This window comes from Marmota flaviventris, chromosome 16 (genome assembly GCF_047511675.1).
Source record: "Marmota flaviventris isolate mMarFla1 chromosome 16, mMarFla1.hap1, whole genome shotgun sequence".
Taxonomy (NCBI): Eukaryota; Metazoa; Chordata; class Mammalia; order Rodentia; family Sciuridae; genus Marmota; species Marmota flaviventris.
Genome location: NC_092513.1, coordinates 36,245,624 through 36,269,404, shown reverse-complemented (window position 1 = coordinate 36,269,404; position 23,781 = coordinate 36,245,624). Strand labels below are relative to the sequence as shown.

At 41.1% G+C, this 23,781-nt stretch overlaps 1 long non-coding RNA gene across 6 annotated transcripts; it reads right to left on the bottom strand.

Moving 5' to 3' along the window:
• Window positions 1–156: 156 nt before the first annotated feature.
• Window positions 157–23,468, bottom strand: LOC114093047 (uncharacterized). Of its 6 annotated transcripts, none has more exons than XR_003582842.2 (5): window positions 23,162–23,468; window positions 3,605–3,720; window positions 3,225–3,319; window positions 2,355–2,517; window positions 157–1,490 (listed from the first exon to the last, which is right to left on the bottom strand). It is a non-coding gene; the product is annotated as an uncharacterized lncRNA (long non-coding RNA). The 6 variants fall into 6 exon arrangements; XR_003582843.2 differs by having other exon boundaries at window positions 2,355–2,449; XR_011704819.1 differs by having other exon boundaries at window positions 23,195–23,468.
• Window positions 23,469–23,781: the final 313 nt, after the last annotated feature.

The following is a 23,781-nucleotide window of genomic DNA, read 5'->3' as shown; positions in this document are numbered from 1 at the left end:
ATGTGATGCTAGCTTCCTTCTAATACTGCTAAATGTACCAGAATCTGAGCTCTTCCTGAATACCAACTTAATATGTGATAAACAAATGTAAACAGCGTTCACCACATCCACAAACACAAAGATCCTCCTTTGCCAAAAAATTACATCATCGCCACATTGACTAGAATGCACATTTTAATGAAGTCTACATTTTCCTTGCCATCAATAAAAGTAATCCCAAGGATGTATTCCCCTTAAAACATTTTTGGGTCCAAAACAGTTTCACTGCTCTTATAAGGTTGGGAGAGGCAGTATACAAATGGCCAACAGGTATATGAAAAAGTGCTCAATTTGTCAGGGAAATGCAAATCAAAACCACAATGAGATATCACCCCACTCCAGGAAGAAAGGTTATAATTAAAGAGATAAAAGATAGCAAGTAATGGCAAGAATGATGAGAAAAGGGAACTTTTGTATACCGTTGGTGGGAATGCAAATGAATGTAGCCATTATTTGAACAGTTGATAGCTTGAAATTAGCCACCAGGGGTTCCTCAAAAAATTAAAAATAGAACTACTATATGATCCAGCAATCCCAATACTGGGTATATATACCCAAAAGAAATGAAATTAAAATGTCAAAGAAACATCTGCACTCACATGTGTCCTATACCACTACTCACAATAGCCAAGAAATAGAAACAACTTAAGTATCTATCAACTTATAGATGCATAAAGAAAATGTAGTATACATACACAATGGAATACCATTCGGCTATTAAAAAAGAATGAAATCCTATCATGTGAGACAAGATGGATGAAACTAGAGATCATTTTGTTAAGTGAGTAAGCCAAGACAGAAAGACAAGTACTATACTCATATGTTAAATTTTTTTAAAAAGTCAATCTCATATTAGTTGGGAGTAGAATGGTGGGTACCAAAGGCTAAGGAGTGGGAGTGGGAGAGGTTGACCAAAGGATACTAATTAGTCACGGCTGATTCCAAAAAGCTAGAAGAAGGATTTTTAAAGTTTTTACTACAAATAAAGAAGTATTTGAGGAGATCTGATTTAAATATTACACAATGTATACAGCTATCGAAATATCACATGGTATCCCATTAATATGTACAATTTTATGTCTTTAAGTATCAACTAAAAATAAATTTCGAGTGGTAAGGTCCTCGGGGGCGCTCCGACAGCTGCAGAAGCGCTTGCACCTTGCTGCCCAATGAGATGATCCCATCGAGTATGGTTCATTTTACTTTAAAACACTCTTGTCAGTTTTCTGCTTTCTTGCCATTTTCGAAAGTATCCCAGATCCGTTAACCATTCTGTCGCTTTTCAGCTGCAGCTCTTTTCTCCACTCGCCAAAAACAGAACTCCATTCCTCTCTTCTGAGTATCATTTCCTCCCATGTATTTGGCCATTAATAACTTCCTCATCACCCAGACTCTGCATCTACAGTAACTTTTGGCAGTATTTGAAGAGCCCCCTATGTCTCTGACACTACCTGAAATCAAAATTAAAGCACTCTTTTAACCATTAAAAATGTTTCATTAAAACTTTTAAAAGAATAAGAGAAAGATCTTAAATAATAGACAATATTTAAATAAGTAGATTATTCATAATAATTATATATACATATATATATATATATATATATATATATATATATATATATATATATATATAAAGTTGTAGTTGGACACAACACCTTTATTTTATTCATTTATTTTTATGTGGGTCTCGCAAGTGGGAGGCGAGCACTCTACCACTGAGCCACAACCCCAGCCCCATAATAATAATTTTAAAAACACATTTATTTTGACTTTACCTTTCCCATAAGGATATAAACAGTGGTGTGCTAGTATATTAGCTCCCTGGGAGAAAAAAAGTAAAGATGTATTTTGCGGTGATTGTCTATATGGATGGTGGAAATACTCCTATGGTGGCTAATTTCAAGCTATCAACTGTTCAAGAAGGGCCTCACAACGTTCCATGATATTCAGCAGGTGCAAGCAAGCGTTCTAGCACATCACTGAAAGTCAATCTAAAAATAGGTATGGAATATGCACCAAGTTAACATAAATGAAGAGTAGGAAGAAAGAAGGAAAGAAATAAGTCTAGAGGTACAAAATGAAGCCCGGGATTTGTAAATACAAACATGCATACGGTAAAGCCCTGGGTACATACTGAACACATTTGGCTTTAAGCAGTCTGGGGTTGTGGCTCAGTGGTAGCGTGCTCGCCTAGCATGCATGAGTCACTGGGTTCGATCCTCAGCACCACATAAATGTAAAATAAAGATATTGTGTCCACCTAAAATTAAAAAAAAAAAAGAAAGAAACTGCTAGCACTGAAAGGAGAAGCTTACCTGGTTTACATGTTCTTAAGATAAAAATAAATTGCATGCTGAAAAGGACCAGTTTCCTGTTTTTCAAGTAGGTTGCATTTCTTCTCTAAAGGGTTCTGTAAAGCAGAGTGTGTCACAAAGTGCATGTCTTCAGCAACATCAGTCTGGTGGTCTGACCTAGGAACTGCAATGAGGTAAAAGCAACGCTACAGGCCAGGGGGCCCAGTCTGTGTCTAGGGACCAGCATTCCCAGCCAACTCCTGTGAACATGTGCCACAGCCTTGGGGCAATCTTCCAGGCTTTTGCTAAACATCAGACTGTGGTGAATTTGAAAGTGCCCTCTCACCCAAAACAGTTACTGGCCATAAACTCTGACCCATATGTTCGGACAATCAGGGCACAGGAAAAGAGGATATTCCCTTTGGAAAACAGGCATCTACTAGGAGTCCCATATGAAGCTAGGGCTCCTCGACTTCAAAGTGAGCAATTCCCGGTGCAATATTCAAAGTGTGTAAGGAAATGCAAATGTTAAATATGCAGGCTCCAATCTACCCTGGCAAGACAGTTTTATAGGTCCAGAAGGAGAGGATGGGAGTGAGAGCTGTGCAGTGAACTGAGAATTTTCTCAGCTTTCTCAACTTCCTTCCTAAAGGTCCATAAAAAGGAAAAGGTCACCTTTTCCTTTTGGAATTTGGTGGAAAGTTTTAATTTAAAACATACGCTTCTAATGGAAGTATAATATACATACAGAAAAGTTCAGAAATCATGATGAAAAGAGAACCAGGACTTCAGCACTAGATCAAGAGGCAGAACACCACTTGCCCCCACCACCCTCTTACACTTCCTTCCCCTCTCGGTTTCATGACCCCGGGCATCACTGGTTCCTCTTACCTGTTTTGGACCTTGTATTAATGGACACATATGATAAGCGGTGTTTTCGTTTCTGGTTACTCTCACTCATCATGATGTTTGTGAGGTTCATCCACCTGGTTGCAAAGAGGCATAGACAGTTCATTCTTGGTATTCCATTGTTTGAATATATCCCTATATGTCCATTTTTCTTTTGATGAGAATTTGGGTTGCCTGATAGTTTTTTTTTAGCTATGAATAGAACTTTTATAAACATCCTAGCACATGTTTTTTGGTGGACACAGTGATCATTCCTGAGTTTATACACCGAGGAAATTACTGGATCATATTATATTGCTTTAATAAATACTGCCATAAACTATACCAGAGTACTTGTGCCAAAAAGGTAACGTTTTACTCACTTGAATAAGCGAAAAGCAGCCAGGCATGGTTGTGCACGCCTGTAATCCCAGCAACCCAAGAGTCTGAGGCAGGAGGATTGCAAGTTTGAGGCCAGCCTGGGCAACTTAGCCAGATCCTGTCTCAAAATAAAAAGAACAGGATGTGTAGCTCAGTGATTAACACCCCTGGGTTCAATCCCCAGTACTTCGCTAAATAAAAGAGTAAGCAAAAATCTTTAAAGTGTAGATGACCCAAGTTGAAGAAGTTGTGAGAGATTTGGAACACTAACATAGTTTGTAACACAACTCTATGCAATCTGTTATCACTGGCATTATGAAATAAACAGATTTAATAATTCAAAGCACAAATTTGAAGTTAATCATTAGTCCAAGATGCAGAGGAATAAACATTCATTCACTAATGAAACAAGAATAAGCCATTCAGGATGTATATAGTAATGAAAGGATTTGTTTCTTATTAGAAGCATTCTATTAAGATAAGAAACAAGGTAGGGATGATTTCTATCTTGCCAACATTGTCTTGCAGATAGTTGCCAAGGCTTATAGACAGGGAAAGGCATTTAGAGAACTGCAAGAGTTAGAGAAGTGCAAAAGAGGAAGTAACGGATTTTTTTCTTGCAGACAGCATGAGAGTTTACCTGCAAAAACCTAGAGAAGCGACAGAACTAACTCAATAATATAACTCAGCAAGGTAAAAGAAGGCAAAATTAACCTTTAGAAACCATATTCTTCATATATGCCATCAACAACCAGTTACAAACATAATGCTAGAGCAAGTCCCATTTACAAACAGCAATAAGAAATGAAGACAATATGTAGGAATAAGCAATAAGAAACGCACAAAATCTAAATGAGAAAAACTTCGAACTCCGGATGACAGAAAAGTAGATTTGAACCAAGGCAAAAGCAACTCTTGTTCTTGGGTAGGAACGCTGCTTCATAAAGCCATCAGTTCTCCTCAAATTAATTTATAAAGGTAATGAAATGTCAACAGAATTGCCAAAAAGCATTTTTTATCAAGCTAGGTAAGTTGAAACTGAAATTTATACAAGCAGTCACAAAAGATTACATACTGCATGGATATATTTATGTGAAATCTCCAAAATGGGCAAATTTATAGAGACAGATTGATTAGTGATTGCTTATAACGGGGAGGAGGATAGAGCAGGGAACAGGGACTGACTGATAATGGGTGCAAGATTTCTTTTAGGAGAGAGAAAAATGTTCTAAAATTTGATGGTAGTGATGGCTTCAACACCCGGTGAATATGCTAAAAAAAAATTGATTTGCATACTTTAAAAGGGTTCAATACAAGATATGTAAATTATAATCCAAATAAAATTTACATGATAAATAAATGTGCAGAAATTGAAAAGCAATAAAAAATACAAGGCAGGACTAACCCTACCATATATTAAAACATATATTGCAGTCTTATAATAAAACAATGAGGTAGTGGTGAGTGACTATGAAGACTGGTGGAATAGAATAAAAAGCTCAAAATAGATGTCAACCCTGGAGAATTTTGAAATACGATAAAGGTCTCTTCTCATATTGTTGGGACAAAGATGGATTTTTTAATGAATATTGCTGAGATAACTGATCAACTATTTGTAAAAAGATAAAATTAGGTACATACCTCCTGCTTTATAAAATTCCAGATGTGTTAGGAAAAATGTTCCAAAATTTTACAAAATCTTCATAAGCACTAAAAGGAAACATGGGTCAATTTTTCTTTAATGTGGGTGTGAAGAATAGGCTTTCTGTGACACAAAATCCAGAAACAATACAAGAAAATAGTGACATATTTACCTTTATAAAAATAGCTGAGCATAGTGGCTCACACCTATAATCCCCACAGTTCTGGAGGCTGAGGCAGGAGGATGACAAGTTCGGGGTCAGCCTGGGCAAATTAATGAGATCTTGTCTCAAAAAAATAAAAAAGAACAGGATGTGTAGCTCAGTGGTCTAGTGTCCCTTGTTTCTGTCACCAGTACCACAAAACAAAAACAAACCAATGTTTGCATGTCAAAGAAATGTCATAAACAAAGTCAAAAGAGAACTAACGTGGTAATGGGTAGAATAATATGTATAAGACCAAATATTCTGCAACTAACAGCTGTAAAGTCTGGACAAAATATTTTTTAAGACTATCTAAAACTAACAATCTAAAGCACAGAAAAGGGGTCTACAGCAGGCAGACACTTCTACACTTGAAAGAAGTGATCCACACTAATGAATTTTCTGTCTTCACAGATTCTCACCTAAGGGCTTCTTGATCCCACTTGGCACCGCCCAGATTCTAGAAGTCAGATAGAAACCTGCAGTCTTACTGGCTTGGGAAATCAAAGGATGAAGCTCAGAGCTATTGCCACAGCCGAGCAGTGAGGAAAGAAATCATGAAAAGAGAGCCAAGGAGAAGGAACTCCAAATTCAGAATCTAAACCGTAAATTTCTCAATGCCTTTGAAGTATGAATGTATGAGACAACCCACCTAGGGTTGGAAGAGTTCAAAGAGACATCAGCTGTTGTTCACCACAGCTAAGACAGGCTATGGAATTTGAATTCAACCAAGTTAATTGTCTGCTAAGACAGAAATTTAGATTGAAATCTCTTCAGAGGAATTCTAATAGAAACCATAGCTTACACAACGTGTTATTCACAAGTTCAGAATACAGTAAAAATCACTGGACACACACAAGTGTATGTGTACATACATACAATCACACACACACATACACACACACACAAACACACACACACACGGAAATGTTAACCCATATGCAAAAGAAAAAGGTAGTCAGTGGAACCTGGTCATAATAGAATCCACATAGTGGACTTAGTACTCAAAGATATTTAAAGCATCAAAAACTGTTCAAGGGTGTAGAGGAAAAGAAGCCCCTAATGAATGGATAGATAGATCTCTGCAGAGAAATAGAAAGAATAAAAAGAAATCAAGCTCACCAGGCACAGTAGTGCACACCTGTAATCCCAGTATCAAGGAGGCTGATGCAGGAATATTGCAAGTTCAAAGACAGGCTGAGCAACTTAGCAATACCCTGTGTCAAAATAAAAATAAAAAGAGCTGGAGGTGGGGCCTGGGCTATGATTCAGTGATAGCACACTTGCCTGGCATGTGTGAGGCACTGGGTTCGATTCTCAGCACTGCTTTATGAATAAATAAAATAAAGGTCTATCAATATCTACAAAAATATATTTTTAAAAAAGGACTGGGGTGTAACTTAGTGGGAAAGCACCTCTGGGTTCAAGCCCCCCCCCAAAAAAATATATTTTTTAAATATTTATTTTTTAGTTATAGTTGGACACAATATTTCTCTCTCTCTCTCTCTCTCTCTCTCTCTCTCTCTCTCTCTTTCTTTATTTATTTTTATGTGGTGCTGAGGATCAAACCCAGGGCCTCACATGTGCTAGGCAAGCACTCTACCACTGAGCAACAACCCCAGGTCCCCCCAAAAAGATATTTTCAGACAAATAGAAATTAAGTGAATTCAGTGTCAACTATAAGAAATACTAAGAAATTAAATAACAAAGACCCAAAATCAATGAAATGGAAAAGTCAAACAATATACAACAGAGGCAAAAGTTGGTTCTTTAAAAATATCAGTAAGATGATAAACTTCCACTGGGATGTAGCAAGAATAGAGGGAATAGAATAGAGCCTTGCAGACATCTAAAGAATAATAAGGCAATATTATGAATATCTTTATGTCAATAAATTTGACAATTTAGATGAAATAGAATAATTCCTGAAAAAATAAAACTGACATAAGATGAAAAAAAAGTAACTAGCCCTATCCTTACTAAAAAAAAAATTGTATTATCAAAAACTGTTTCACAAAGAAAATTCCACACTCAGATGGTAAATTCTATTAAACATTTAAGGAAGAAATAACATCAACTTTGAATAAACTCTTGTTTAAAACAGAAGAAAGGGAAGTTTCTCTCAAGGGCTTTATGAGGTCTATACAACTTTAATACCCCAAACCAAACAAGGACATTACAATGAGAGAAAATTACAGAATGTCCCTCATAAAGCTAAGTACAAAATCCTCAACAAACTACTAGCAAGTTGAATGCAAAAATATGTACAAATGATACCATGAACAAAATGAATCTTATCACAAGAATACAACATTGATTTAAAATATTAAGATCATCATTGTAATCTACTGTATCAATAAAATAAAGAGGAAAGCAAAAATGTAACCGTTTTGTAAACAGAAACAACTGCAGAGTTCAACTTCCATTTATGATAATAGTGGAATACCAAACACTTTTCCTCTTTTATCACCACAAACAAGTCAAAAACGATTACTTGCATTACTTCTGTTCAATATCCAGTAAGTAAAACAAAAGGCATGAAAATTTTTTAAATGAAGAGTTAAAACTCTGTGTAAAAATGGCATCATTGTTTAGGTAGAGAATCCGGAAGAGTTTCCATGAAAACCACTAGAATTAATAAATGAACTTGGCAAGGTCACAGGATGTAAGGTCAACATGCAAAAATCAATTACATTTCTATTTATTACCAGAAAAAAATAGCATATGAAGTTTTAAAAATATTTCTATTTATACTGATGTCTAAAACATTAAATGATTAGGAATAAAGTTAACAAAAGATGTTTATGATCTCTCCAGAGAAAACCACAAATTTAGAAACCTAAATAAATGAAAACTCAATATTTTAAAAATTTACATTCTCCCTAAATTGATCTCCCTAAATTGAGTCAATGGCATCCTCATCACAGTTCCAGCACGTTTTTAGAGAAATTGACAAACTGATTCTGAAATTTACATGGAAATGCAATGGACCTAGAATCTCCAAAACGATATTGACAAAAATCGAACTAAATAGGAGAACTTATGAGACCTGAACTTCAAGACTCCATTAGTTAAACTAGTACAGTTCTTGCAAAAGATTACACAAATGCATTAATGAAGCAGAATAGAGAGCCTAGAAATAGCAAACACTTAACAAGCTCACTTAACAACTGACAAAGCTACCAAAGCAATCTAATGGGAAAAGTAAACTCTTCTCAGCAAATGACACTAGCACAAGTAGCTAGCCATACGGGAAAAAAAAAAAAATCTCAATTTCTATCTCAAACCATGCACAAAAAAATAATTCCAGATAAATGATAGGCTTTTAAACACAATGCAGCTAAAACTATAACTCTTTTAGGGAAAAAAAAAATCTTTGCAACCTAAGAATGGACAAACATTTCTTAGGCTACAAAGAGCAATAACAGAAGGATCAGGTGGAAAAGGAGAGGGGAGGAGGGGAAGGAGGAGGCGTGGGAAGAGGGGGAAGGCAGGGAGGAAGAGGAAGAAAAAGTAAAAGGTTGCTAAATTAACATCATAAAAGGTGAAAAATTCTCATCAAAAGATACCATTAAGGGGCTAGGGTTGTGGCCCAGTGGTAGAGCGCTTGCCTAGCACATATGAGGCACTGGGCTCCATCCTCAGCACCACATAAAAATAAAAAATAAAGATATGTGTCTATTTACAATTTAAATATATATATTTAAATATACCATTAAGGAAATGCATAAGAAATCCATAAGAGTAAAAATATTCACAAAACATAGTTCACAACAGATTAATATCCAGAATATGTAAAGAATATATATGCACAGTTCAATAAGAAAAACACAAAGAAACTAATTTTTTTTAATGAACTGAAGACTTAATAGATACTTCAGAGAGGAACACGAAGAAGTGACTGGTAAGCACGTGAAAGTGTTCAACATCATTTGTCAGCAGAGAAAATGAAAATTAAAACCACGAGTTACTAATACATACTCACTAGAATGGCAGGAGAGAGCACAATAAGTGTACCTAAGGGACATGGGCCCATTTTCTATTCGCTAAGCTTTTGAAGTGCTGTGAGCCCAACTCTTTCAGACTCCAGGGATAGAACAAGAGATGACACAGTCCTTGCCCTAGAGGAGTTCATGACTAAGTGTCTGTCCTCAGGGCCAGCACAAATCCATACCATGCCTTTGTACAAATTATAAAGAGGAATCCCTCTGCATAGACCTACACCAGTCCCTAGGAGTATGACTTGGGTACAGAACATACTAGCTGGAGTTCAGCCCCACCCACCCTTGGGCTTCATGCAGAGCAGAAAGTACAGTTGTACACAGTAGTCCTCATGGTGTTTGCCTTACCACATTATTTAAACAGGAGTTCTGGAGGCTCTGAAACTATGGACCAAACCCCAGATTCTTCCAAACCAATATACACTTGGACAGGCCCCATATTTGCAACACTGCCCTCTATTCATCAGCAAGTGAAGCCTGAAACCAGATGAACTATTCACAGAACAGCAGCATGTGAGCCCAGGGTAAGACCTTCTAAAAATCCCAGTATTCACAATGTCCACATGATAGGGCTTCCGGTCCCCAGGGCCTTGACCAACAGGCTGGACCCAAGAACCAAAGTCTCAGCCCAACATCATTCTGTATTCCAAATGCATGATTCCAGGACTGCCCACAGACCTCTGAGCCTCGCAATCTGAAGGGATGGCTACTCCCTTCGAGGTGAACCTTCTAGCTGAGCTGGTTCCCAGCCCTGACCTGCCCTTCCCAGTCCCTACCCTGTCCTCCCTGGTGCATCCTACTACCAAGCACACATTATCCCTGCACATATTCCAAATGGATCCATACAGATGAGATTCTCACCTTATTAACATAGACATGCAGCAAGGTTTCTCAGGGCAAAAACTGTCTGGTTCACTCATCTTGTGCCATCACCAAAAACAGTGGGTTCAGCAAATGGCCCTTTCAATTTCCTCATTCCTTCTTTTAGGTAGAAGTGAGTGCAAATACGGAGCGGTGGTAAGCAGTTGACGGGAAATTACTGAAAAGGTGACAACACCATCTAAAGTACATAGCACTTACCCTGTTATAAAAAGAACCTGGGCCACCTTGGCCTGGTTTTCCCTGTGAGAGAGGACAAAGCCACAAAAATTCCACTTCTCAGCTCCAAGACCTGGCAAGATGCAAGCACTGGGTCTCACAGGCACTGGGCAGGTCCTCAGGCCATTGAGCCTGGCAGAGAAATGGCAAAGATGGTCTCCTGGGGCGGGTTTCATCCTTACCAGCCGAGCTGCCCATTCTCCCACCCTAGACAATTTCATTCATATACCGAGAATTATGTTTGTTCTGTGTGGCATATCACCAAGCCACAGCTCTGCAAGGGGAACTCAAAAACCACATACAATAGACTAGTGCCCCTCAATGAATGACAAGGCATTTTACAGAGGTCATGTCCCCCACTTAGCTCAGCAGACAAACCCAATAAATTCCTTTTAATGTTCAAGCTTGTGCCTCGGATGGGATTTTCTATAATCTACAATCAGAGACATCCCAGCTAAAAATCACATATCCTCTGATGTATTAGACAATAATCCACTGGAAACTAAAAACATCTCACATAGCAAGTTTTAGAAATCCAGAGTTTGAAATGATTAATAATCTACACACACTCTATATTTTCATGGAGCAATTAAAATAAGAATTAATTATCCAGAGGAAAAGGTGGATATAACAGAAAACATCAGTGAAATGTAGCTGGAATGCACGTGGTCACAAGGGATGAGCCACTGGCGTTGGAACCAGACCACCTTGGATCAGGTCCCTAGCTCCATCACTGATTAGCAGTGGGATCTTAAGCTAATAACCATGGTTGTAATAACAGAACTGTCCTGACCACATTGAGTGTTGTGATCTCTAAGGATTAGCTAGGGTTATCCAATGACATTCTCTTATTCTCAATGGTGTGTCAATCTCCCTTTCATCTTTTAAGACCTCCACAATTTCTCCATGTTTCCTTAGTTCTCTAGGGAAATGTGGAGGCCCATGCCAGCACCCATGAAGCATGTCCCCTCTCTCTCCTGCTGCATCAAGTCAAGCAGCTCAACTTCTTATTTAAGAACATCCCACAAGACTCAGGCCTCTTCTCCACCTTTCTGCCCTGTCTATCCTCAGGGTGCAGAGGAGCTGCAGGGCTCACCTCTCAGTGTGCCCTCTTGCAGCTGCTGGCCTCAGTCCCATGGGGTTGGTATCACGTTATACTTCTTTGAAAAATTCCCTACAATCAGCTGTACTTTCTTGCGAGTGCTGATGTTTATGTTTCTCAGACAGAATCTGATAACATTCTAACAGCACCAGTCCTGGATGAATGTTGGCACTTTGGGTGACACTTTAGATACGAATAAGCTGAAGTATCTCAGCTAATGTCAACATGCAGCAGCCTAGACTTTCCAAATCGATTTTAACCACTCTAGAGCTTACATACTGTTAAGAAAGAGGGTCATATCTCCTGGCAAACATGAATATTTTTCTTTTTCTGATAATAGGATAATAATTTTTACCTTGACTGATAGAATGCTCTGGAGAAGTTGTGGTTACCTTAAAAGACAGAAGGGAGATCAATACACATTGAGAATGGAGAATGTCGTTGGTAACCATAGCTAATCCTTATTCATCACAACACTTGACGTAGTCAGGACAGTTCTGTTATTACAACCATTACACCGATGAGGAAAGTGATGATTGGTTATTAGCTCAAGATCCCACTGCTAATCAATGATGGAGCTAGGGACCTGATCCAAGGTGGTCTGGCTCCAAAGCCAGCTGCTCATCCCTTGTGACCATGTTTATCCCAGCTACCTCTGACTGGAGCCACAGCTGTAGGGACAATTCCAGGAGAGCCATGCTGGCATTCCCACCCCCATCTTGTCATGCTGTGCCTTTCCATGTGGCCACATGAGCCCTCTACTGTAGTTCAGAAGGACAAGACAGTGAGCAGGCCCAGGAAGCCTTCAACTCACGGGTAATTTGAGCCCAGGAGAAACACTGCAGCCCCAGGCCAAGTTCTACGAGCAGTTCTGACCGACATTCATCACCCAGCAACCCCAGGTCCTGACAGAATGGAGCCCCTACCCACAGAGGCAACCCCCACTCCTCTATCTGACTCTTGTCTTTCCTGGAATCACCTCTCAAACAAGCTGCCTACAGCAAAACCCTTGCCTTAGGCTTTGAGAAAAAGAAACTTAAACCAAGGGCAAGTATCAGCATGGTGGGCCACCAGAGAGCAGAAAGGACAGTCCGTCAAATTCCCAACAGAGTTACACTTTTGTTGTTAAAGTCATTGACCACTGCCCTGCTCAGGAGAGAGAAACCACAGAGGAGGAAGAGGTTTTCAGGGGGAAATTGGCTCAGTGCTCAGCCAAAGGCAAAAGGTTTCAGTGAACAAATATGTTTGCTTGAGCTATACATTTTCTGAAGAATGACTTGTCCACTTCAAAGTGATTCATGACAGGAATCACCAGACCGTGGAGTTGTTGGACAATGTGTGGAATTCTCAGATAAATGTATTTCAAAGCATTCTTTCTCTTGGGCAGTTGTCTAAGGCTGATGAAATGGATTTGTTTAGTGCTGCTTCCAGTTTCCTTATAAATGAAGCCTGTGCCTCTGATATTAAGCAGTGGGGGAAAAGGACACATTGACTTTTATTACATATTCCAATGCCCTAAGCATCTATTTTCTAAATAATTGAAACTTTGGTGCCTGGAAGGAAAATCTAATCTTCCAGGCTCTCTAAGGTGTCACATTTTCACCAGCTGTTTGCAAAGTACACCCCATGCATGGCTGAGAAAGAGCTTCCAGAGTTGCATTGGATTTGTGCAACTGTACCCAATGGTCATTACAGAACCAAGGGTTTGCCTGAGGACAGCACATGACACTGCTACAGATGCGGGCCCCCCCCCCCCCTTAGCGAGGAAAGAGTCTGAGGATATTGTTGTTCTTTTCCTGTCCATCACTCTACGCTCAATGACTCAGCTCATGGTCCAAGACATTAATCAGAAAATAAAATGTCATTAGGGAATTCCGTTTCATGAGAAAATTTTCTAGCAAGGGAAGGCAGGGGTTCTCAGACACAGAAGGGCAAGCTGCTTCCAGCAGCCCGTTGCTTGTGAGTTTCTTAGAGATATGGGATTCAGATTAGCAGCCTAGGACCTGAAGAGAGGGCACTAACCACTCTGTGCTGGTGTCCTGAGCTTGGACATGATGAGCTCAGTGGACTTGGGACTCAGCCCTTGAGGGAGGCACTGGGTGTCTCTCACAGAGGCATGATGAGACTGGTTTTCCAAATATGGGACAAATTAAAAATAGCAACCAAGAGGCCCCAGCTGCCTCTATGGGTGAAAAATCATCATTGAGCTGATGCTCACAAGAACCACAAGCTCGGAAGCCAAGGCTGGAGCAAGTCCCTTCTTCCTCCTGCCTCGAGGCCTCTCCCTCTAGCACCCCCTACTGACGGGGCCTAACTAGACAAGCAGAAATGAGGTGTGCAACAGGACTGTTCCTAGCATCACAGAGCAAGGCTGGACTGGGCAGGGTGAGTTTGCAGCAAAGCAACAACAGCTTAATAAATGGAGCAGCACTCTGCAAGACTCTCGGCCTCAGAATAGTAACAATGTAATTTTCAAATAGTGCCTTTGCTTGGGATTCAGTAAAACAGCAAAATATCAAGGAAATCATGGTGAAGCTATGGTCTAGAATTGTCTTGGCGAAAGTGCACTTCGCGAACAAGGTGTGCTTTGTTAAAATCTGAAAACGATAAGAGATGCATCTCCTGCATACTGTAGCAACGGCGACATTGGTAAGGTACAAGAGCAGACTTAAGAACCGCAATGCATTGGAGATGCATAAGCAGTGTTCTGGATGCCACTGGAAAATCGAAGGGCAGAGGCTGGCAGAGAAGAAGGAAAAGGAAGAGCTTTCTGGCATTTAAGAAAGTACTGTGCATTATGGGAACAGGTGGGTTCTGTTTACAATTCATCTTGTAGAGAAAACAGCCACCTTAAACTACCTCCAGGTCTGCCGTCCCACATTCACCTTTGCACTTCAATGAGAAGGAGGCCAACTTTGGAGCTCTTCAGAGCCGGCATGTCCTCTGTGCTCCCAGGGCATTAACAAACATCCTGGGCTCGTTCTCTGCTGCCTGCCCCCCTCCCCAAACAAGGCAGTCCATTCAAGTCAGTGGGCTCAAAACCTTCGAGGTTTCTGGAAAGATCTCCATTCAAAGGTACAGGACTTTGTGAACATAAAATACTGACATTTATTAATGTAGAAAATTAATGTTCAAAGACTGCAGATGGTCCTCCTGTTAGTGACAGGTGAGAAAATAAAATCCTAGGGAAATAGTCTCTGTGAGAAGACTGGCACTCTCAGTGCCTGAACCCCTCAGGATGGAAATTAATGGAAGAGAGATCTCCCCTTCTTTTCCCCCAGCCATCTTTCCAGAAGGTTCTCTGCTATATCAATCCTGCCTCACCCACCATCACCTTGGGGTCATCACTGTGGGGGGGGCGGGGGGGTCAGCATGTGGCCTCTGGCTTGGATACCCTGCAAGGCCCTTTCCTATCAAGTGATGATAAAGAGGACATTTGGATTTCAGATCGGAAAATATGACAAAGGCCCGAGACAGTGGAGAAGAACACCCTGAGGGTGAATGCATTATGCACCTCCTGAAAAGGTGCCCGGCTCTAAATGCTCATGATTATACTTCTGAACACTTTCAGTTGTTTGTTTTTGTCTCATTTAACTTTGGCCACATGCTTCTGTGCCCCGTGGATGTTTTTTTCAAGTTCAAAGTGAAAATCCTGCCTTTTATCTTTCTTCTGCGGCTTTTTCCTAATCTTTACCTGCATTCATGTGCTCTGGCTTTATTCGCTTCCGTCCCCTGCCTCCTTAACTGTTCCACTGTGACTCAACCCAACTAAGTAAATCGTGGTGCTTTGTGGGTTCTTTAATTAGCATTGGGGGGGAGTAATTATAATGTGGTTAATAGTGCTTTATAAAGGAAGTCAGATGCCTCTAGATTCTTCTCTTTGGGGCTACAGGCAGAGAGCTGAGAAACCTAGCAGCCTGGGGGGGGAGGACTGGTGAAGCACCCCCCCACACTGAAGTTGTATGCAAGCCTTTTGTATACATGGGGAGCTTTGTGATGGAAAATGCCACTCACTTTCATGAGACTCCCAGAAAATTCTTGAGCTCTAAAGGGTTGAGAGCGCTGAACTTGTCAAAATCTGTTGTGTGAACGGATGGAAGAAAAATGAAGACATGACATGAGGAAAATGTGGTCCATTCAATTCCTGATCCCAGCCCCTCACCCCTTCATTCCACAAACCCGATCCGCCCCCCTCAGGCACATACACGCTCTCAGCCCCTTGAATCATTAATAGTCGTTCTTGGTTTTTCTGAGCACTCTCTGGGGTTGGGCCTGTTTCTTTTGAACCACACACAAGTCAAATGTTGGTCTGCTGACCCTGTGTTCTCAGAGTAAGCTAATGGGAAATAATTGGCCTCTTTTAACACAAACCCATGCCCTTGTGCAGACAGGCCCCTGGAGCTGTGTGGGAGGTAGTTCTTGGGGAAGGACAGTGACTCCTTAGACAAGTCAGAGGGAGAGGGAACAGGAGAAAGGCTTCCGAGGCTACTATCTCTGGGGGAAGCCGTTGAGGACAGAGGGCTCCAGCCTGCTGGTGCCTCTCCTCCATGTCCAGAGCCGACCTTCCAGCCCCCAAAGCCAATGCTCATCCTGACATTTCTATGCATACACACTGCTGGCCCGGGTCCCTTACCCACAGCCTTCTGAGACCTGCCAGCTCTTGCAGATACTTTTATTCACTCAGTCTGCAAATACCTTGGAGACCCGATGATGTGCCAGGCACTGTACTAAACATTGGGGAGTTTAGTAAGCTCAGGGTCTGAAAAGATGGGACATAAACACACAGGGGTTTGGTTGCAACCCATCAAGTGCTATGGCCAGAGTAGCACACAGCTTTAGGGGACACAATCTTTGAGAATCTGTGGGAATTGATACTCCTTGTCCATTTTCCTATGAATGTGACCCCTGGAGCTGTGCCATTCAGAAGCCCTGGACATGATCTAGGGACAGAGATGGTTAAGGGGGTACTCATAGTGAGCATCCCCATCCTTCTGTGAGGGTGGAAACTGCTCAGAGGACAAGACCCTCCACACCCCCTGTTCACCCTTAATCTGTGCCCACACTTCTCCCTTCTGCTGTATCCTCCTCCAGCCTTGGAAGTTGTCCTGGTCAAGGCCATCACATTTAAACCCATTGGACACTTGAGCAAAGGATATGAACAATTTGCTGGACATCTTGTGAGCAGCAAAAAATTGGATATACACAACACCTTTGACCAACAGTTCCACTTTGGGGACTTTCTCCTATAAGAATAAAAGCACCAGCAGTGTTTACAATAGAAGAGAAAGATAAAACTGGACACATCCTAAATATCTACAATGGAGGAATGGCTTGCTAAATTATAATGTCTGTGTCAAGGAATACTAGGTAACCAGGAAAAGGAGTAAGTTACATTTATGCATATTTATCTGGAAATAATTCAGTGACATATTGTTTAGAGAGTTTGTATTGTTTTGATTTGTGTACTGAGAAGTTTTGTTTTATCCTTTTTATTTCCTTCTTTTTTTTGCAGTGCTGAGGATTGAACCCAGTGCCTTATGCATGTTAAGCAAGTGCTCTACCACTGAGCTACACTTCAACTCAGAAGTTTATTTTTGAATTTTTGAACAACTATAAAAGGGAAAAAGCCCACATATATTTACACATACACACAGAAAGAAGGATGTGGAAAGTTACAAATTAAATGGTTCAGATTGAACCTCGAAGGGTATAATTAGAGGCAAAGAGTGGATTATTATTTTTCTTAAAACAGCATATCTCTGATTTGTTACATGTGCTACAGTGGGCATGCTCTTCTTCTGTAATTAAATTTAAAAAAAAAAAAAATCTAGCCAGGCACAGTGGTACATGACAATAATCCCAGCAACCCGGAAGGCTGAGACAGGAGGATCACAAGTTCAAGGCCAGCCTCAGCGACTCAGTGAGGCCTAGTCTCAAAGCAGAAAAAAAGGGGGGGGGAGGGGCTGGGAATGTAGCTTGGTGGTAAAGCACCCTAGGTTCAATCCTCAATACTAAAAACAAAGGAACAAACCAAAGCAACTAATAAAGCATTTTTCTTTAGCCATGGCCTATTTGGGAATACAGGCATGGAGATAGAAAACAGATGTCAGAACAAGGCATCCGGGCTCAAAGAATCTGTGGCAAAACAAAAACGAGATATGTGTACCATGTGTCTTTGAGCATACAGAAAGTACTGGAAGGAGGGTGAGACCCCAGCAGCTGTGGTCCATCTCAGAGGAGGGGAAGAGTAGGGAGGTCTCATGCCCTCCTGCCCTGTCTGACCTTCATAAGAGTAGATTAGTTTACGAATAAGTCAAAACTAGATGTTTTAGGAAAAGTTATTGTGAGTAGGTTTATTTGGTGTTTGTTTGTTCATTTGCATATTGACCAACTGCACTAAATTGTGAATATATTCTCTAACGAGGCATTATAAACCATGCCAGCCTCAAGCTCCCAAAATCCATCATCAATTTCTAGGTGTGATGTCACCTGACATGACGATATGTAGAAAGAAATGTTCTAACCAAGTAAGGTAATGTCTGACTGAAGCATGGTAGTGATCTGTGCCCTTCTCCAGTGCCTAATAGCGTAGGAAGGTAAAAATCCTCTGTGAGGAGTTATTTTGTAAGAAAATTATATACATATATGTGTGTATATAATGAATATATTATGCAAGCAAAAGTTTTAGTGATATATCATTAGCAGAATGGCAGGCATATTCTTATTGTAAACACTTATGAAAATAATCAAATAAATACACCAACAACCTGTACTTCCTTACCTATAGCTATTAAATAAGCAGCTATGGAGAACCCACTTCAGAGGGAAAAAAAAAAACACACTCCCCACATGGAAAGTCACCGATGCCTTGTGTTAAGGCGCAGCTAAGCCCCCAGACATCACTGGCTTTTCTCTCAAACTACCCTTCCCCCAGGGGTGCAGTCTCAGTCCCACCCAAAAAAAGCATTTGCTGATCACATGACCTGGTAGGTAGCAGGACATTCCTGATCCCAGACTGCAAACCCCGGCTTACCCCAGACAGAGCAAAAGCAAGTAAACGCAAGATGGGGAGACTTTTCATTTGAATATACCTGAATAATTTTCCTCTTGATTCATGATTGTTGAAAAAAAGTTTTGCAGTATTTTAAAATAAGTTTGAGCTGGGCGCAGCGGCACACACCTGTAACCCCAGTGGCTCCGGAGGCTGAGGCAGGAGGATTGCAAGTTCAAAGCCAGCCTCAGCAAGTTAGCTAGACCCTAAGCAACATAATGAGACTCTGTCTCAAAAAAAAAAAAAAAAAAAAATTTAAAGGGCTGGGGATGCAACTTTGTGGCTAAGTGCCTCTGGGTTTAATCCCTGATATTGAAAAATAAAATAAATTATAGAGTGCTGGAGCACTTGTCTAACTTGCCAGGCCCTGAGTTCCATTCTCAGTCTCCTTTGCTTTTTCAAAGGCCTCCTATGTCAAATTCTTTTGAAAAGAAAGAATTAGTACGTCATTAATAAGCTGTCTCTTCCTGTGGTGATAGCCTGCATTCTCTCTTGAATGTGTGTTACTTGCCTTATCTTAAGATCAGCCCTATTCTCTCTTGAATATGTATTTACTTTCCTAAATAAATATCTGTCTATGCCAGGGGGTCAGGGAAGGAAGAGAGAAAGGAAGGAAGGAAGGAAAGCCATTAACAGCTGTGCACCGTGACTGCACTCCTACCTACTACTCAGGAGGCTGAGGCAGGAGGATGGCAAGCTCAAGGCCAGTTTTGGCAACTTAGGGAGACTCTGTCTCAAAATAAGAAATAAAAAGGGCTGGGGGATGCAGCTCTGTGATAAAACACCCCTGAGTTCAATCCCCAATCCCCAGTACCAAATAATAATAATAATATGAAAGAGGGAAAAATCAAAAGTAACATACACAGAAGATTGATAAGAAAAAAATCCTGAAAGGAATGCTAATAAAAAATAAGTTTTTAAATGTAGTGATATCAGTAGAAAAAAACCCTTTCAGTAGAAAGAATTCTCAATTTTATGAAGCACATCTGTATGGAAACTGCCATTGGTTGATAACTAACTTTTCAAGAAACATGGATGCCAAAAGGGAGCCCACAGTTGCTCATGTAAGTTTCAACAACAGTACATAATGGCTCCCACTTAGTGGAGCACATATTACCTATTTTACTTGATCTTCACAACAACCCTCTGAAATGGGCACCATAGTCCCACTTTACAGTTGAGAAAGCTGAGACAAAGTGCAGCAAAGCCTGCTACAGGTCACACAGGCAGGAAGGAGTGTAGCCAGGACTTGATTCAGTTATTCCTGAGCACAAGGGCAAATGCACCATGTCCATTATGCTCCTCCCCTGCCTCATTCCTGCTCACAACACTGGAAGAGAAGAACATTGATGGCCACATTCATGGCACTGTCCCAGGGAGCCTGCCCCTCCCACAGCCCCTATGGTCGACAAGACCCTCACAGAGCCACATCCCTCTCCTGCCAGAGCTGACTGGATATTGCTGTGCTGGGCCTCTGTTCACACAGTGCTTCATAACTCCTTAGTTGAATCCAAGCTTTTTTACACAGTGGCTGGGTCACAAGAGGATGAAAATAGAAGCACAAGTCCTTCCTAGGCAAGTCATAGGGCCAGTCCTGACACAGGGAAAGAGAAACAGCTTCCATTTTCTTGATGGGAAAAGTGATATGGGCCTATAGGAGTTATTGGCAGCCCTTGGCAGACAATCTACCACAATTTTTTTAAGTGAAAGTAACTTGTTAAATATTACTCAGCTATAAGGTATCTTTCTACCCTTTTCTCTTGTTTCTGACTAGAATGTGGGTGTGATGACTGGAACTTCAGCAGTCAAATTCTATCCATAAGTCAACCTGGAAGATAAGAAGTGCACCCTGAGAATAGCAGAAATGAGAGAAGCCTAGGTTCCTAATGAAATAGAGGAGCTGCCACATCAGCTAAAGACTGCCTCCTTCCAGTGTTCTCACACTGGAAAAAATACAGACCTCCATGTTACTTATGCAAAGGTTATTTTGGTTTTTTCTTAATTAAAAACAGTGGGCCCAGGCTCAAATGTGAACAACTAACGAAAGAATCACATACAAAGACTGTGGCAATCGATGTAACATTTTCTGTTTGAAAACTATATATAACTAATATCACATATCCTGATTGTTAACTTCTACTAGAACCATGTAAAATATATTAAAGCACGAGTGATAAGTGTCTTGGCTCTGGTACTAGGAGTCAGTTCTGGGGGCTTATGAGAAAATGTTGAAGGCTGGGTATGAAGCTTGCCTAGCATGCATGAGGTCCTGGGCTCAATCCCCAGTCGCGCACACACGTACACACACAAAGAAAAGAAAAATTTAAAGCCTAGCTCTACTGGCTGTATAAATTAATAGTGTTTACATTCCCTCCCTCCCTGTTTCAGCATTAACACAGCCTCCAAATTTCTTGCCAGGTGCCATGGTGCACCTGTAATCCCAGCTACCTAGGAGGTTGAGGCAAGGAGAATCACAAGTCCAAGGCCAGCCTGGGGAACTTTGCAAGATCCTGTCTCAAATTTTTTAAAAAAAGGTTAGGGCTGGGGTTGTGGCTCAGTGGCAGAGCGCTTGCCTTGCACATGTGAGGCACTGGGTTCGATCCTCATAAAGGTAGATAAGCAAAATAAAAAATATTTTTTTTATAAAAAGAGTTTAGAAATGTAGTTCAGTGGTAGAGCCCCTCTGGGTTCAATCACCATCACACACACACACACACACACACACACACACATACACATACACATGAATGAATGAAAAAAAAAAAAAGAAAGAAAACTTAAGAGTCTCCATAATACTCTCAAATTAACATTGTTGAGAAAACCCTTTAATGTCTTGCAAGGAAAACATTCTTGTAGACATTGAATTCCTGTTCCCAATGCCTCGCCATTTAGGAAGAAATAATATGCAAAGTTCAAACAAGGCTATCCCATCCACCTTCTACTCTTTCATTCAGTCATCAATCCCCCTTAAGTCACTGAGGCTCATTGACATGACTGATCCACAGAAAGGCAACCTGTTTTTTCCCCCTCCTTCCACGTTTTTAAAAACACTAAGTGGAATAGGCAAGTTTTGAAAACAAGAACAAGATGTTTGTTTACAGGTATGCACAGGAGGACCCTAGAACTGGCAAACTGAAAATGGAAAACACAATGGGACTGGGTTTTCATTCCGCGTTGTAGGACTGAGTGGTGCACACAGGTGTGAGTCTGCAGTGACAAACAGCCTTCAACCCTCAAATATAAATACAGAGCAAAGGACAGCAGCCTAGCATAATAGATTTCTTTTGAAAAGTAGCTGAACTTGGCTATGTTATCATTTCACTCATTTTCATGTAGAGTTTGGCAAAACTTTTGCATATATTTCAAATTATTGAGATATTTTGTAGTCCCATCTATTTTAAACTAGCAGTTAACTATCTAAAAAAAATAGGCACCTTCTTGAATGTATTTAAATATAATTAGAGTACTACTACTGCTGCACACAATATTATTGAGACTTAGAATAAATAAGTCATTTATTGTGCTGTTTTGCAACTCTTTAGTACTAATGTCTAATTATTTACACACAATGCATTTGTAGAACTTCCTCTTTGGATATTCTACAGGGTATAGAAAAGCACAGCACTGCGCAACTGATCTCCTAATCCAATTAAATTTTGCATCTTACTATTTGATCATTTGTCAAAAGAAAACTTGTTGCCTACATGCTGCTCTCGTTTCTATTCCTACCAAGATAACCTTAAAACAACAAAGACAACTAGTGGGTGCTTAACCGCTGACCTCCCCTGGACTCCAATGATTGCCAGGGTTCGCGCCCCTCGGGGCAAATGTCTATCAAAATAGCGCTCTAGCTCCGCGCCCCCACCGAGCTGTGGGAGCGAGCCCTCGGGCTGTTTTCATGCGGTTTCCTTTTTTAATTTCACATATCTAGCTTCTTATCTTTCTATTCTTTGATTTCCGTTTTCAGTCTAATTCGCTCCTTCAGCATCCACTGACTTACAGCATGCTAAAAGCGCCGGCTGTTTCTCCCCCTCTGCAGCTTATTTACCCACGCAGTTACTCAAACTCAGGGGCACTGAGCCAGGCTCTGCCGATGGTTACCAAATAGTTCAATCAAGGTCCTAAGGGAATTATTAATGCTCAGATCTATTAAAATAACTACTCTCCTGGTCCCTCCCTCACAGTGTCTCATTACCATCACTTGTTTTTACCACTTATACTGGGAAGAAGGTCCTTTCAGCCATCGCCTGGCCGCAGCCCTTGACCACACAGCTGTGCCCAGGCCCGTAGCCTGGATCATGAGCGCGCAGCTCTTCGCTGCAACTCATTTTGCCCACAGACTGCTTAAGTCCTAAACCCAAACCTGACCGAGACCCTAGTATCGCTGGACTCGGCTGCCCTGGCTCCGCTGCGCACCTGGGCGCGGGCTCGCTGGGTCCCCCATGGACTCCGGCTACACTCACCTGGATCGCACTCGGCCTGGGGTGCGTGCTCACCTGGTACCCTCCGCCCCGGGCGCGGCCACACCTGGGTCCCTTCTGCCCGCAGCGCTCTGGAGGAAGCTTTGCGCTGCTGCAGCCGAGTCCCGAGCTGGACAGTCACCAGGGAGTCTCAGCCAAGTTACCCCGTGTGCCTCGAAAGAGAGGACTACTGCGAGTATGTGTACCCAATTTCGCGGGTCCTCTGCGTTCCGAGTGATTCTTCCAGTCCAGTTTTCCCGAGCAATGACCGAGGTCTCCGGACGCTCTTCCCTTTCTTCCTTTGGTTGGAGAATTAGCCGCGCCGCGCGGGCTTTGGTGCAAAATACAAAACTATTTTCCCCCTGCTGGTGTCTTTCTGGAACTGCACGTAACGGAACAGACCCAATAAGTTTCCCTTCCCCTAGGTGCTCAGGTTGGGGTCTCCCCTCCCAGCATCAAAGATTTTGAAAACTTTTTTCTTAATGCATTTTAATTTAAGTGCCATATTAAGAAAGGAAAATTCATTTTTAGGCTTTAGACTCTTGAGAATGAAAGTTAAGACCTGCCACGCCACCGCTTTTTTCTTATTTCTTATCTCAAGGAAAATTGCAAACGTTTAGTAG